At 42.8% G+C, this 12,704-nt stretch overlaps 1 protein-coding gene across 2 annotated transcripts in view; it reads left to right on the top strand.

The window, feature by feature from the left end:
- The window catches only part of DNAH10 (dynein axonemal heavy chain 10), a 2,445,728-nt gene that overhangs the window by 1,508,455 nt on the left and 924,569 nt on the right, over positions 1–12,704 (top strand). The window lies entirely within an intron of this gene.

Consider the following 12,704-nt stretch of genomic DNA (forward strand, 5'->3'; position numbering starts at 1 on the left):
CCGGAGATATTAACACAATACACCAAAAATACCTCAATTGCAATAAGGTAAGATACAGTGGTCTCCGGGGGGGAGACCAAATCATATATTAAGAATGTGAAATGCGAACTGCAAAGGAGGACAGGACTTGGACCAGAAGACCCAGGAAGATAAGATAAGTACCCAGGAACCCCACGAAGGCTCTGTGGGAACACAGCTGCAGGCCCAATGGGAGTTAATGGACAAGTCCCGGTTGCCGTTTTGCAGAAGAAGCCCCCTTCCCAGAAGAATTCCCTTGGAGGACGGAAGGTTGTAGAACCACCCCACCTGTGGATTCCCCTTGAGACCAGGTTACCTACACCAGGGAAGCCAGGTGCATAGAGGTGAAGAGACGTCTGAAACCTCTGTAGACGACAATGAAAGACTTGGAGAAAAGTCTCTCTGGAGGAGAAGGTGAAGAAGTCCGGTGGAATCCGAGGGTGGATTCTGGAAGTGAGGATCCTGCAAACAAAAGGGACAGAGTCTATGCTACTCAGGAGTGACCAGGAGGCACGGAAGAGCAATGCCCACAATGTCAGACGGTTCAGACGAGTTGACGGTGACCTTGTGCTGCAGCTGTTAGGACCAAGCAACACTGAGAAAGACCAGGAGCCGTGCACAAGCTGTCCAACGTTGAATGGCAATGACCAGGGGGTGGGTGTCTGGTGAAAGCACTAACAAGCCTTGGTAGGCGCAACTGGCATGGAGAACAAAGCAGGAGCAGCGTTGGGACCAGCAAGGTCCAAGGGACTTGCCAACAGCAGGAGTGTCAGAGCAGACACTGAGCAAGCGTGGGAGCCCACTGACGCAGTAGAAGACCCTGAAGCGGACCCACAGACTGAAGGCAAAGGAGGTGCAAGAGGACCTTGAGCCGCTCACAAGGAAGGGATGGCCAACGGAGCAGAGGATGCGGTGAGGACACTGTGACACTGTACTTGGCAGGAAGAGATGCTGGAGGATGGAGATTCTTGTAACTCGAAGATATCTGGAGTGCTGAGCCAACATGCATTGGCAATGGCAAGTCAAAACCATGACCATGGGTTTGTTTCCAGCGGTTCCGACGATGGATACTGGCTTCAAAAGTGCAGAGAGGACAGGTCAGGTCTCAAGGGAGTTGCAAAACTACCACCTGTGTTGCTGAACCTTTCGAGGTCAGTGGGACAGCAGGAGCAGCAGACAAGCCAGCTTCATTGCGGTGACTGAAGATGCAGGGTAGTGACTCCTGCACTTCATTGGATATTACTTCAGGTGTCCTTGATACCCACAGGTCTGGTAAAGATCCTGGAAGAAGCACAGAGGATGAAGACTTGCAGAATAGTGAGACCAGGAGCAGCAGAAGTCTTCCTTGATGCAGTCTCGGTTCTAGGCAAGAGTCTTCCTTGATGCAGTCTCGGTTCCAGGCGAAGTTTAAGTGTCCAGACGGTTGAAGAGTGACGTGGTTTCAGGCTTGTGTCTTGTCCCACGACAAATCTAAAAAACAACCCACCGGTAAGCCCTTAAGTACCCTAGAGAAAGGGTTGGAATGACTCAGGGATCCTTCCCAGAGAAGGGGCTGGACAGAGGGTAGGATACTACCATGTTCTTTGACCAATTTTGCACCAGTACGCGAACTAAGGGCTCCCTGAAATGGCTCAAACTATAGTGTGCAAGGAGGGTACCAGATGTGTCCTTCAAAGCAGTTTGTTAGCGCTAGCAAGTGCCCCAATGTCAGCACAATACACGTAGTCTTGTTGGAGAGGTGATCACACCTCCATGTGACAGGAAACCTATTGTTCTACCTTCCCCTTCTCGAGCTTGGCTCAGCAGCAGGAGGGCAGAATTGTGTCTGTGGTCAGCAGCAGCACTAGTTTGCTGTCAGACCCTGAAAGGCTGTTACCAGTAGTACTGGGGAGCCCTCCAGTACATGGGATCATACTTCCAACACTGTAATCAGTGTTGGGGTAGGATTTCAACATGTTTGATACCAATCATGACAGGGTTCGGTGCAGCCACTATATAGTTAGACATCTTGTAATGACTGATGTTCACCATATGTATTAAAATGGCTGACCAGACTTGCAAAACCATAAGAATTGACTGAGCTTTGTAGAGGTGTCCTGCTCATACAGGGGCACGTTCACACTTATAACCAAGCACCCTGCCCTGACTGAAGAGCCCGCCATAGGGGTGACCTGTAGGTTTAAGTGCGGTGACCACAGATATAAGGAAACTTATATCTGATGTAAGAAGGGCAAGCACCAACCCACACAGGCTGAAATGGCAGGTCTGAAGTCACAGTTTAAGTGGACTCCCATAGATGACACAATACATGCTGCAGCCCATGGGAGACCCCTGGTGTACCTATCCCAAGGTACCCGAATACCATATACTAGGGACTTACAAGGGTACACTAATCCATGTACACAAGTATTTACCATGGTCAATTTAGGAAAGTAGATCCTATTTTCCTGCAAGTTGTTATATGGGAGAAGTGTGGAGGCTCCCTATAGTAGTAAAGTGGTGCCTGCTGTTATTTGAGTCAGTGTAATTCTAATTTTAGATGGAAAGTATTCTGGACAGAAAGCTTGGCAATGTAGCCCTCTTGTCTTAATGCCTGTTTGCTAGCCTCTGTCTCTATATATTTTAAATAGCACACCAGAGGAAGTGGCTACAAATGAAATCCGCTCATTTTAATTTATAAAGTTCACTTTAATATGGATACCTACTTTTTTATTTTCAGTAGAGCTCAGGTATCTAGCTTTGACAAGAATTTAAGGAATATTAATTGGTTATGCCATTGATATTACAGATGATACTGTAATGGACAGGGGACATCTTAGAGGCGGCAGTCAAGGCAGTGGGAGTCGTTTGTTTGAAATGTCATGTGATAATGAATGCGGATTGGGCTACATTACTGCTTGAAATAATACTAATTTGAATGGCTATGGGGCTCTCAATTAAGGCACAGGTTTACAGGATACAGGAGGTTTGGATGGATGGATTGAAAGGCAGTAGTTTGCAGTCCAATACTAAGGGCCAGATGTACGACCATTCTGATTTGCAACTATTTGAGAGTCACAATTTGCATGTCGCAAATCACAATGTACAAAAGTGTCTCAGACACTGTTAGCGATTCTCAATGGGGTCGCAGAATGCGTGGCTCATGAATATTAATGAGCCTCACAATTGGTGACCCCATTGGGAATGACTGGCCCTCCCAGGGATGGTGGCCTGCTGGGCTCAGCAGACCACCATGTCTAGGACTGCTTTTCAATAAAGGAGTTTTTTTTTAATCCAGACCATTTTTCTTTGTTGTCACTATTAGGAAGAGAACACCCTATCCTAACAGCGGTTCACAATTCCCAAATAGTGAGTCGCCAATAAATTGCGACTCACTATTTAGGAATTGTTCATGGCCCTGTGAACTTTTGCATGCGCAAATCGGTTGCAATTCCGTTTGCGTATGCAATTTATGGTTGTACATCTGGCCCTAAGTGTTGCAAGTGACTGCCTTTTAAGTGGGGCCTTTTGTCTGGTAGTAATATCCAAGGTTATGTTATACAACTAGGACTGTTTTTGCTAGGGGAGAGAGGGATGTAAATGGATGTAGAAAACTCTTCACATTGAAACTCAGAACTGAATAGCTTCTTGTATTTTGGCGATCAAAAGACTAGTGTGAACAAGATGGGTAAATCAACACCTGCTTTACATTTGATTGTCCGTTTTTCAAATGATTGGTATTGGTGCAAGGTAAACTTTGAGCAAGAGTAAAGTAAGACAAAGTTAACCCATAAATAGAAAGCATGGCTTTAGAAAAAGAACACCCAACATACCGTGTAGATGAAGAGAACACCCACATTTGTGTGATGGTAAAGAAGTAATCAAAAAATGAATACAACGAAAACCTACTTCCATACAAAAGCATAGATGCGTAATGTCAAGGGCACATAGGTGCAAATAAAATATATATTGCAAGTGCCAAGACGATCTCTGTCAAGTTTGAAAAGAAGAGATACTAATAAGTGATCTTGACAACTAAGGAATCCAAACAACCAAGTAACCAATAGCATCAGCCTACCTAATAGGATTCCAAGACCCCAGCAAGTAGTTCCTACCAAGATCCAGTAACCCAATAAAGCTAACGATAAGTGGAATCTGCAGAAAGATGGAAAACACACCCACTATCAATGAAACTTGCAAAAGATATGTAGAGCACAACATGTCATATTAATATCTGTAGATACTTACCCACACTAGGAAGAGGGGAAATCAATATCGTAAGAAGATAGCAATTCCTTCATCAGGGCGCAGTTTGTTTGAACGTATTCAGTGGCATGGTGCCATCAGTACAAAAATGTAGGTACACTAATTAGCAAACTGCGTAGTGTGCTCACAAAGGCTCATAACCACTGGCCTAGGAATAGGAAATAAAATAATATAGTACAATTATTTAAAACAGGGGTGAAATGTCAAGACAATATGTGCCACAAGAGTAAATTAAGACAAAGTTAACCCATAAATAGAAAGCATGGTTTTAGAAACAGAACACCCAACATACCGTGTAGATGAAGAGAACACCCACATTTCTGTGATGGTAAAGAAGTACTCAAGAAATGAATACAACGAAAACCTACTTCCATACAAAAGCATAGATGCGTAATGTCAAGGGCACATAGGTGCAAAGAAAATATATATCGCAAGTGCCAAGACGATCTCTGTCAAGTTTGAAAAGAAGAGATACTAATAAGTGATCTTGACAACTAAGGAATCCAAACAACCAGGTAACCAATAGCATCAGCCTACCTAATAGGACTCCAAGACCCCAGCAAGTAGTTCCTACTAAAATCCAGTAACCCAATAAAATTAACCATAAGTGGAATCTGCAGAAAGATGGAAAACACACCCACTATCAATGAAACTCGCAAAAGATATGTAGAGCACAACATGTCATATTAATATCTGTAGATACTTACCCACACTAGGAAGAGGGGTAATCAGTATCTTAAGAAGATAATGTAGGCATATAAAAGGGCGCCAATATATTGGGCATGCCGGTTAGATATATTGGTCTGTAAAGAAAAATATATAAAACGACTCACTTTAAACCAAGACAAAACACTTAAATCATACTGATAAGAAAAAGCAACAACAGTGCTTACCCATAATGAAAATACTGTCAATATCGAGTAACTTCAAAGGGTGTTCATAATAGTGGCAGTAAATGCGCTGGAGAGAATAAAGGTCTGTAGCGGGTGAAAAAGGTGAAAAAGTAAATGAAATAAGCAGAAGTGCTATATTTCCAAAAATTGCAAAATAATGCCAATAAAGCAGATAACCCATCTGTGGCAGACAGCAAGGCTCTTATATAAGACTGGCAGGGTACTACCATTATAGCTAAAATGCGGAAGGCTAGAACTAGGAAAGATCCAAAGGGACTCAACCCGACTTAACCGCATCATGAATTGCTACACGGATCCGCCAACAGAAAACATCAAACAGGATACGGCCTCGACCAGTAACTAAACTCATAGATCATGAATCTTAAATAGCAGTGCATACTACAAATAAGACGCACCTGGACCTTATACAGAAGAATGGTCCGACAACCTGTAAGTACGGAGAGAACTACAGCCGCCATTTGGAAATGAAAATAGCGTCTGCCATAATACAGATAGCATAAGGTACTAACTAAAAGTAATCAAATAAAAAAAAAATATGATTGAAAGACGACTCAAATGGTCCCAGGATATAGGGTCAAATGAACGGTATAAGAAATGCCAGGGCAATAGATAATGCCAAATCCGCCATCTTGGTGGTAGAATGAACAAGTGCGGGCGCAATAGAAGGTTAATGCAAATGGCATCCACCATATTAAACAGTGCAAGAAGTACTGACTCCAAAATAAATGAAAAACTGATACAAACCAATAAAGGGAGAAAAATCAATGAATTGTGCCGGAATAATTCTAACAACTATCAGTGTAAATAAACTTGTATCTATACAAACACTACAAATAATAGAAAACATACACCGGAAAAGATCACAAATGTCCGCCATTTTAGTAGCAGAATGAATATGTATGGCACCAAGGAGAAAAGTATGGATGAAAAGTCACACAGTAGCGGCCATATTGAAAAAGTATTTGACGCTGCCACCAAATTATACACAAAGTAGACTGGGTGAGAAAGGGTCTCATGAAGTAAGCCTCAGAGAGAATCGTAACCACATATCAAATAGAATCAAATCACAAAACAGAACAAGTAAGTAGTCAAATAAGAAAACAATAAGGGACCAAGCTACCAACTGGCACTTAAGAGGCATCTTAAAAGAGGATAGTGCTACAGTAAACAAGAGGGTTCCATCCCTAAATTCATAGTATACGTATATATAAATATATCCCAAATGTAATAGTGATATATTATATACACAAAACTCAGTTAGAATAATAATGAAGGAATCACAGCACGGAAACTCAACACACAAGAACTAAGTTATTGCATTTTCCCAGGGGAGCAATTTGTTCAGACCAGAGGTAACTGTCTGAAGAGTACAAATCCAGAACACTTCTCTTTTTTTCCTCAAAACATCTGTGTTGCCGTCTTTGAGTCATCCTATTTTTTCAAGAATCATCCATTTTAAGTTTTTCTCAGAGGGATGTTTTTGAGACCAATGATCAACCAGGGGTGCTCCTGTGCGATTGTTTTTAATGGCAGATTTTTATGTTCGCTAAATTTAACTCTGAATTCGCGACAACATGCCCTAAATTACAAGACCTTAAAATAAGATATATGACGTTGGCTGTCCTACAATTGGTCATTTCACTAAGAAATTTTTTGTCTATGTCCCCAAGTTAAGATGGTCGTAACTATGGCATGGTTACAGGCATGACAATTCCCATATTAGTGGTTGCCTTTAATGGGGTTAGAACCTGTAATAGATTTCTGGACAAATTATTTTTCATCTTTGTAATTAGCCCTCACCAATGCATTTGTCAGGTTCCTGTTCAGTCGAAACGCAAAAACGGGTCTAGGAAGGTGAGTGGATTGTCCTCCTGAGTTGAGGATGTGCCATTGGCATCCATTTTATCCAATGTTATGTTATGTTATGTTACTGTAGTTTTATATAGCGCAAATCACCACTGGTCTCTAAGCGCTTTTAAAAAAAAGGAACACAACAAATAGCCACCGATTGTCCTCCTGCGACCCAGTTGACAATTTAGTTTAGGGGTGTTGTCTTTTTGAACAAATGGGTCTTTAACACCTTTCTGAAGGGCAGCAACACTGGTTCCCCTTGCAGTTTGCAATTTGTTATTTAGATTGGAGTGTCGTGTGATACATACCAATTTCCATGTCATCCTTCTTTGTTTTCTGTTTGAAAAGGGTCTCCCTGTTGTAATATCTCGCTCTCTTATTGAATCCTTGATGAGTCTGTATGGATATCCTCTACTGAGTAACTTATGTTTAAGTTGCTCTGCATGGTAATCAAAATCCCTAACATTGGTACAGTTCCTGCATAATGTCAGGAACTGACTGAAGGGAATACTATCTCTTTGGCACCTGGGATGATAACTCCCATAATGAAGTAGCGCATTTCTAGCTGTCGGCTTAGTATATAAGGACACACAGATCTCATTGTTGTTAATATAAATCCATATATCTAGAAACTCAATCTTTTCTTTGCTGGTCTTTGGGCTAAACTTCATGTGGGGATCACACAAATTGATCCATAGGAGGAATTCATTGAGCCGTTCTTCGCCTCCCTTCCAAATGCAGAAAATATGCTCTATAAATCTTTGCCGATGGTGAATAATTTCCACAAAGGGAGCTATTTCATTAAAAATGAAACGTTCCTTAAAACCCTCCATGGAGATGTTGGCCACATTAGGGGCACAAGCAGCACCCACACTAATTTCCTGAACTTGTTTAAAAATGGCGCCATTAAATTCAAAGTAGTTTTCTTGAAGCACAATAGTCAGACGTTCAAGAATGAACATGTGATTATCTTGGCTATCAGTCCTTTCCAGGCACATCTTAACCGATTCCAGTGCTCCTAGCTGCGGGTTAGTAAATAGTGCCTCGATATCCATCGTGACAAGGGTATCCCTGTTGGAATTAAACAAAATGCCTTTAATTTTAGATATCAAATGCTCTGTAACATAAGCAGGAAGAGTAGACTCTAGAAGTTTTAAAAAGATTTCAACATATTTCGGCAGGGGTTCTGTTATGGTCCCAATAGTGGACACCATGGGTCAAAATGGAGGCTTGATGGGATCTTTGTGAGTTTTAGGCAATCCATACAGCACAGGGATTTTGGTATAAGGTCTATTAAGAAACTCTAACTCTTGATTATAAATTGTGCCTCTATCCAAAGCTCTCTATTTGATATGCAAAATCTTTTTTTTGATTCTCTGTGCAGGAAAGAAATTGACTTTGGAATAATGCTCAGGTACCTCTAGCATCTCAACGATCTGATCCCATATAGTCTTTAGTATGTAAAACCACGATACCGCCACCTTTGTCACTAGGTTCGATTGTCAGCTCACAGTTTGTACGTAATTTGTTGAGTGCGGTATATTCATCAAAATTGAGATTAAATGGTGGTTTAGGAACAAATCTCAGCATTGATTGAATTTTAGAAAATACAGTTTTCTCAAAAATACCCACTTCTGGGCCTACTTCATCCAAAGATGGAGTAAACATGAAAGGAGGTCTTAGTCCTGTTCTGTTGTCATTGGGTACCAGAATGTTGTCAAAAAACTTTCTTAGCCCTATCTTTCTGAAAAATCACAACAATACTGATTGCATTTGGTTTGGAGGAACTGGGGAGGGGATTGTATGTATGTTGATATCGTTACATTGTTTGCTTCCTGAATCTCAATCTTGGGGTGCCCTGTGATTTCCCAAAAAACGGTTATTCTTGTTGGGCCCTTCAAAGGTTGTTCTCCTATTACAGTAGTTATCAAATTAAATTGATCCTCCCTCTCCTTCGAAGTTATCAGATAGCATCTTGTACTAGTGAGATTTAATGAGATACAGTCCATGAGTTGTACCACCTAGGCCGGATGGTGCCCCATTTTTGTGGCTTAATGCTTCTTCCAGAGACCAGTGTAGGAGAATGCTGGCATTTGGGACCCCTTGGTTCCCCTCACGCTATTTGGGCTGTGCTTGTTCTCCTCTGCATTTGTCTCCTTAGTGCCACCTCAGAAGCATGGTGTAGTGCGTTAGGACAAGTGGTGAGTATTGCTGATACTGTTCCCCTTGCAGACCACGCCTACGCCTGAAGCATCTAGCTACGATCCACTGCGTGCTTTCAGCTGGGGGCGAATTCACTTGTGCATAGGAGTGGAAGGCACACTCCACAGCCTCTTCGATCACCTCTTTGGCCTGCACATCCCTTATTGCACAGCCCAGAGAGGTCACCAATTTGGTTGTTGGATGCTGTCACAAACTCTGTCTTTTTCTGCAGTCTGACTCCCTCCTGTGTTGCATAGAAGTCCAGCGTTGTTACCCGGTGTGATGTCTGATTTCTTCCTCCCCAGAAGCCTTGCTCGTCATCCCAGAGAAGACACTGCCTTTCAGACGATGATCATCCCTTTAGCATTCTTGGGAGGCCACCATTATGTGCATGATTTGGCCCTGCTTCTGCCACCTATGAGAACTCACCAAGTTTGAGGGTTCTGTTTCGGTCCCAACTGCACTATCAACTCCCCATGGCATCTGATGACTATTCGTAGTATAGGGGCCGGGCGTGGCGCACCAGGAAAACGCTCTCACTTCGGTGCCATAGTGGCTATGGCCCAGTAACTATCTTTTACCTCCACCTGGGCTTGACACTCAGATTGATGAACTGCCTGATAGTGCCCATAACATCTTCCTAAGATCATGGAAAAACTGATTTTCTATAAGAGGGTTGTATATTTGCAGAATGTTAAAATGCTGTCACAAGAGCAGCATCTTTACTTGGAGTCTGGAGATTACGCCCTTTGTTGAGGATGAAGAATGTTCAGAGAATGAAAATGTAAGAACAAGAATGGATGAAACTGTCCCAGGAAGAAAATGTTTTTTTAATGTTAGACATTGTTGATTGTGTAACACTGTCCATCCCTAGGGAAAATGAGGGTAATTATGCTGAGCAGGACCCATTATGGTAATGTAGATTTCTAGACTGCTGAAAATTTGTTCTAGCAGAAAACGTGAAACCTGTGAGTCATTGTTTCTAGTTAACCACAACAGAGATCTGATGCATTTTTTATCTTTTAAGGTTGCATGTGGACTATTTTGTTGGTAATCCCCAGCAACATATGTTTCTCACGAAGAAAAACGGGTATATATCTCCATCTGCCTTCGGGGAACATGTCTTGCCCATTCTCACATGTATAGTCGGGTTCATGGCTTGGTTGATCATGCAGTAATACTTGTCTCATACACTTCTGGCAAATGAATTAAGGAGCACAGGAGCACAATGCAGCATTTGAATGGACTATTGAATAAAATGATTAAGATTGCTTGGATGAAGATCTGAATTCCTCTACATACATGGAATCCATAAATGATTGGACCCACCCAAGAACTAGTTATGATGAGGACCAGGAATGGGAACGAATATTCAGAGCAGCTGCGTTTTTTGGGTCTTGTAGAAATATTATCTGATAGAGACATCAAGCCTCAGATTCCTTACCTTTTGAATTCTCCACAGGCGTTAGACTGGATCTGGAAATTTTTCAGCGGTACCGCTGCGTGCAGGGGGACGGTGTCATAGAACTCTGTGATGAACTCAGTTGTGATGGCAGTGGAGTCATATAAGTTCCCTCTGGTGCATGGACGTCTGTTTGTGGCCTTTGAAAGCAGTGTGTCTTTTGTAATTTCTTCAGGCTTTAAGCCTTGTTGGACTTGCGCACAACAGATGTCGGCTACAGACCCACATTCCGCTTGTATACGGTGTTTGGGAGAACACCACAACTCCAAAGATTGCAGTTCCTTCCAGAAGCTGAAGCCGAAGTTATTCAAGGAACGTCGGATGTAACTCTTGGCAGCACTGCTGCTGCGGTCCTCGGACACTTCATGTCTTTCTCGGTCTTCTACTTCTCATTTGGATGTCTGTAAAAGGGGGCTGTTCCAGGAGCCGGAGCCGTTCATGGGGACGTCACTCTCCATCAATGTCCCAAGGTAAGTGTAGGTGATTGAAGTTGCGGCACCTCCTCAGTTTTGCCGCGTGGAGGCTCTGTCTCTCCTGCTCCTCCTGATTGCCAGTTGAGGAGTCTGGACACGAATCCGCCCGCCCCTCCCTGTCTTTCGGGAGCCGGGCATCGATGGGCCAAATGGGAGAATACTATAATTCTCTGCATCTCATCTTTGGGCTTCCACCTTCCTCTGCAGTGTCATCGGGCCCCATGGAGGTGAGAGTAGATACGTTGGTTGTTTTTTGTCTCACTGTCAGTTGTGCCTTCTGACTCTTTGGGTTGCCTCCTCGGCCGACTCCGCTTTGGCACCGGTCCATTGCCCTTTGGGGTTTCCATCTTCGGCACCCATCCTTAATCAGTCGATTCAGACATTGATGTTGGCGGAACGGATCAAAGCCAGTTTCTTTCCTCCTCTTATTTCTTTCTCTGCGTCGATCGGCGTCTGGTGTGTAGTAAGGTCAGGTAAAGTTTCACAGAGTTTGAAAAAAACTCAGTGGAACTGCACTCTGCTCCCTCCCCCTCCCCCTCCCAATTTCATTAAAAATGAAAAAAGCACTTACCATCCGTGGTTGCATCCTCCGCTGCCTGGCCGCTGCCTGTCCTGCTCCTCGCTGTCCTTCTTCTATAAAAAAAACTCCTACGTTGTACATCTTGCACATGCGCATATACGTTGTATGGCCCTTGCAATGGTCACTTTGTCTAATAATGTTATTTTTTCCATGGATTGACTTTGATGTGCATCAGTCATTGTACTTGGGTTGGTCTTCCCAACCTTGCAATGGATGCATTTATTCTTAGTTTTAATAGGGGTGTGTCTGAAAGCCCTTTTTCTGGATTTCTCAGGACAGGTTTCCTTCAAAAACGTCTTTAATGGAGTAGCGAACTGTAGTTTCATTGGCAATCGCTGTTGCCGTTGGCACTCCTGGTCCATAGGCTTATTTTACCCGTTAGGGGTTAAATGCTATTGTCCTACTGTTGTCTGTTGTCTTCTGACACAGTATTATCCTGCTTCCTTTGAGGCCTTGGGTTTTCTGTGCCTGTCGAGTTGACTGAATCCAACATGCGTCTGGTCTCATGTTAATTTTAAACGGCTGGTTCTCTCTGGGAACTTTTGTGGGATTGGTTCGCAGTCCCTACCCTGGGTGGGATATAGCTATTGCATTTAATTCAAAAGTTAAGGAATCCGTGGCTAGAAGTCTTTATCAGGTGAACAAGTTACTTACCTTTGGTAACACATCATCTGGTAGAAACATAGTTTAGCCTCTGATTCCTTAATGCTCTTCCCATCCTCCCCGATCTGCGAACAATTTACAGGGTGAGAGGTTTTTCTTTTACAACGCTTCACGTTCCCTTGTGCTTCGTCATACCATTTGGTTTTTCCTTATGGACCATGTCTAGGTATTAATATACTATTCATTTCCACTTTCTAATTATTGTTTCAAAGATAATTGATCTTTTTTGGCACACTGTTTCCACAGCCAGTTGCTTTAGAGGCTCTGCGTTTTGCCACAGAAGGTTTCACAGAAGA

This window comes from Lissotriton helveticus, chromosome 11, assembly GCF_964261635.1.
Source record: "Lissotriton helveticus chromosome 11, aLisHel1.1, whole genome shotgun sequence".
NCBI lineage: Eukaryota > Metazoa > Chordata > Amphibia > Caudata > Salamandridae > Lissotriton > Lissotriton helveticus.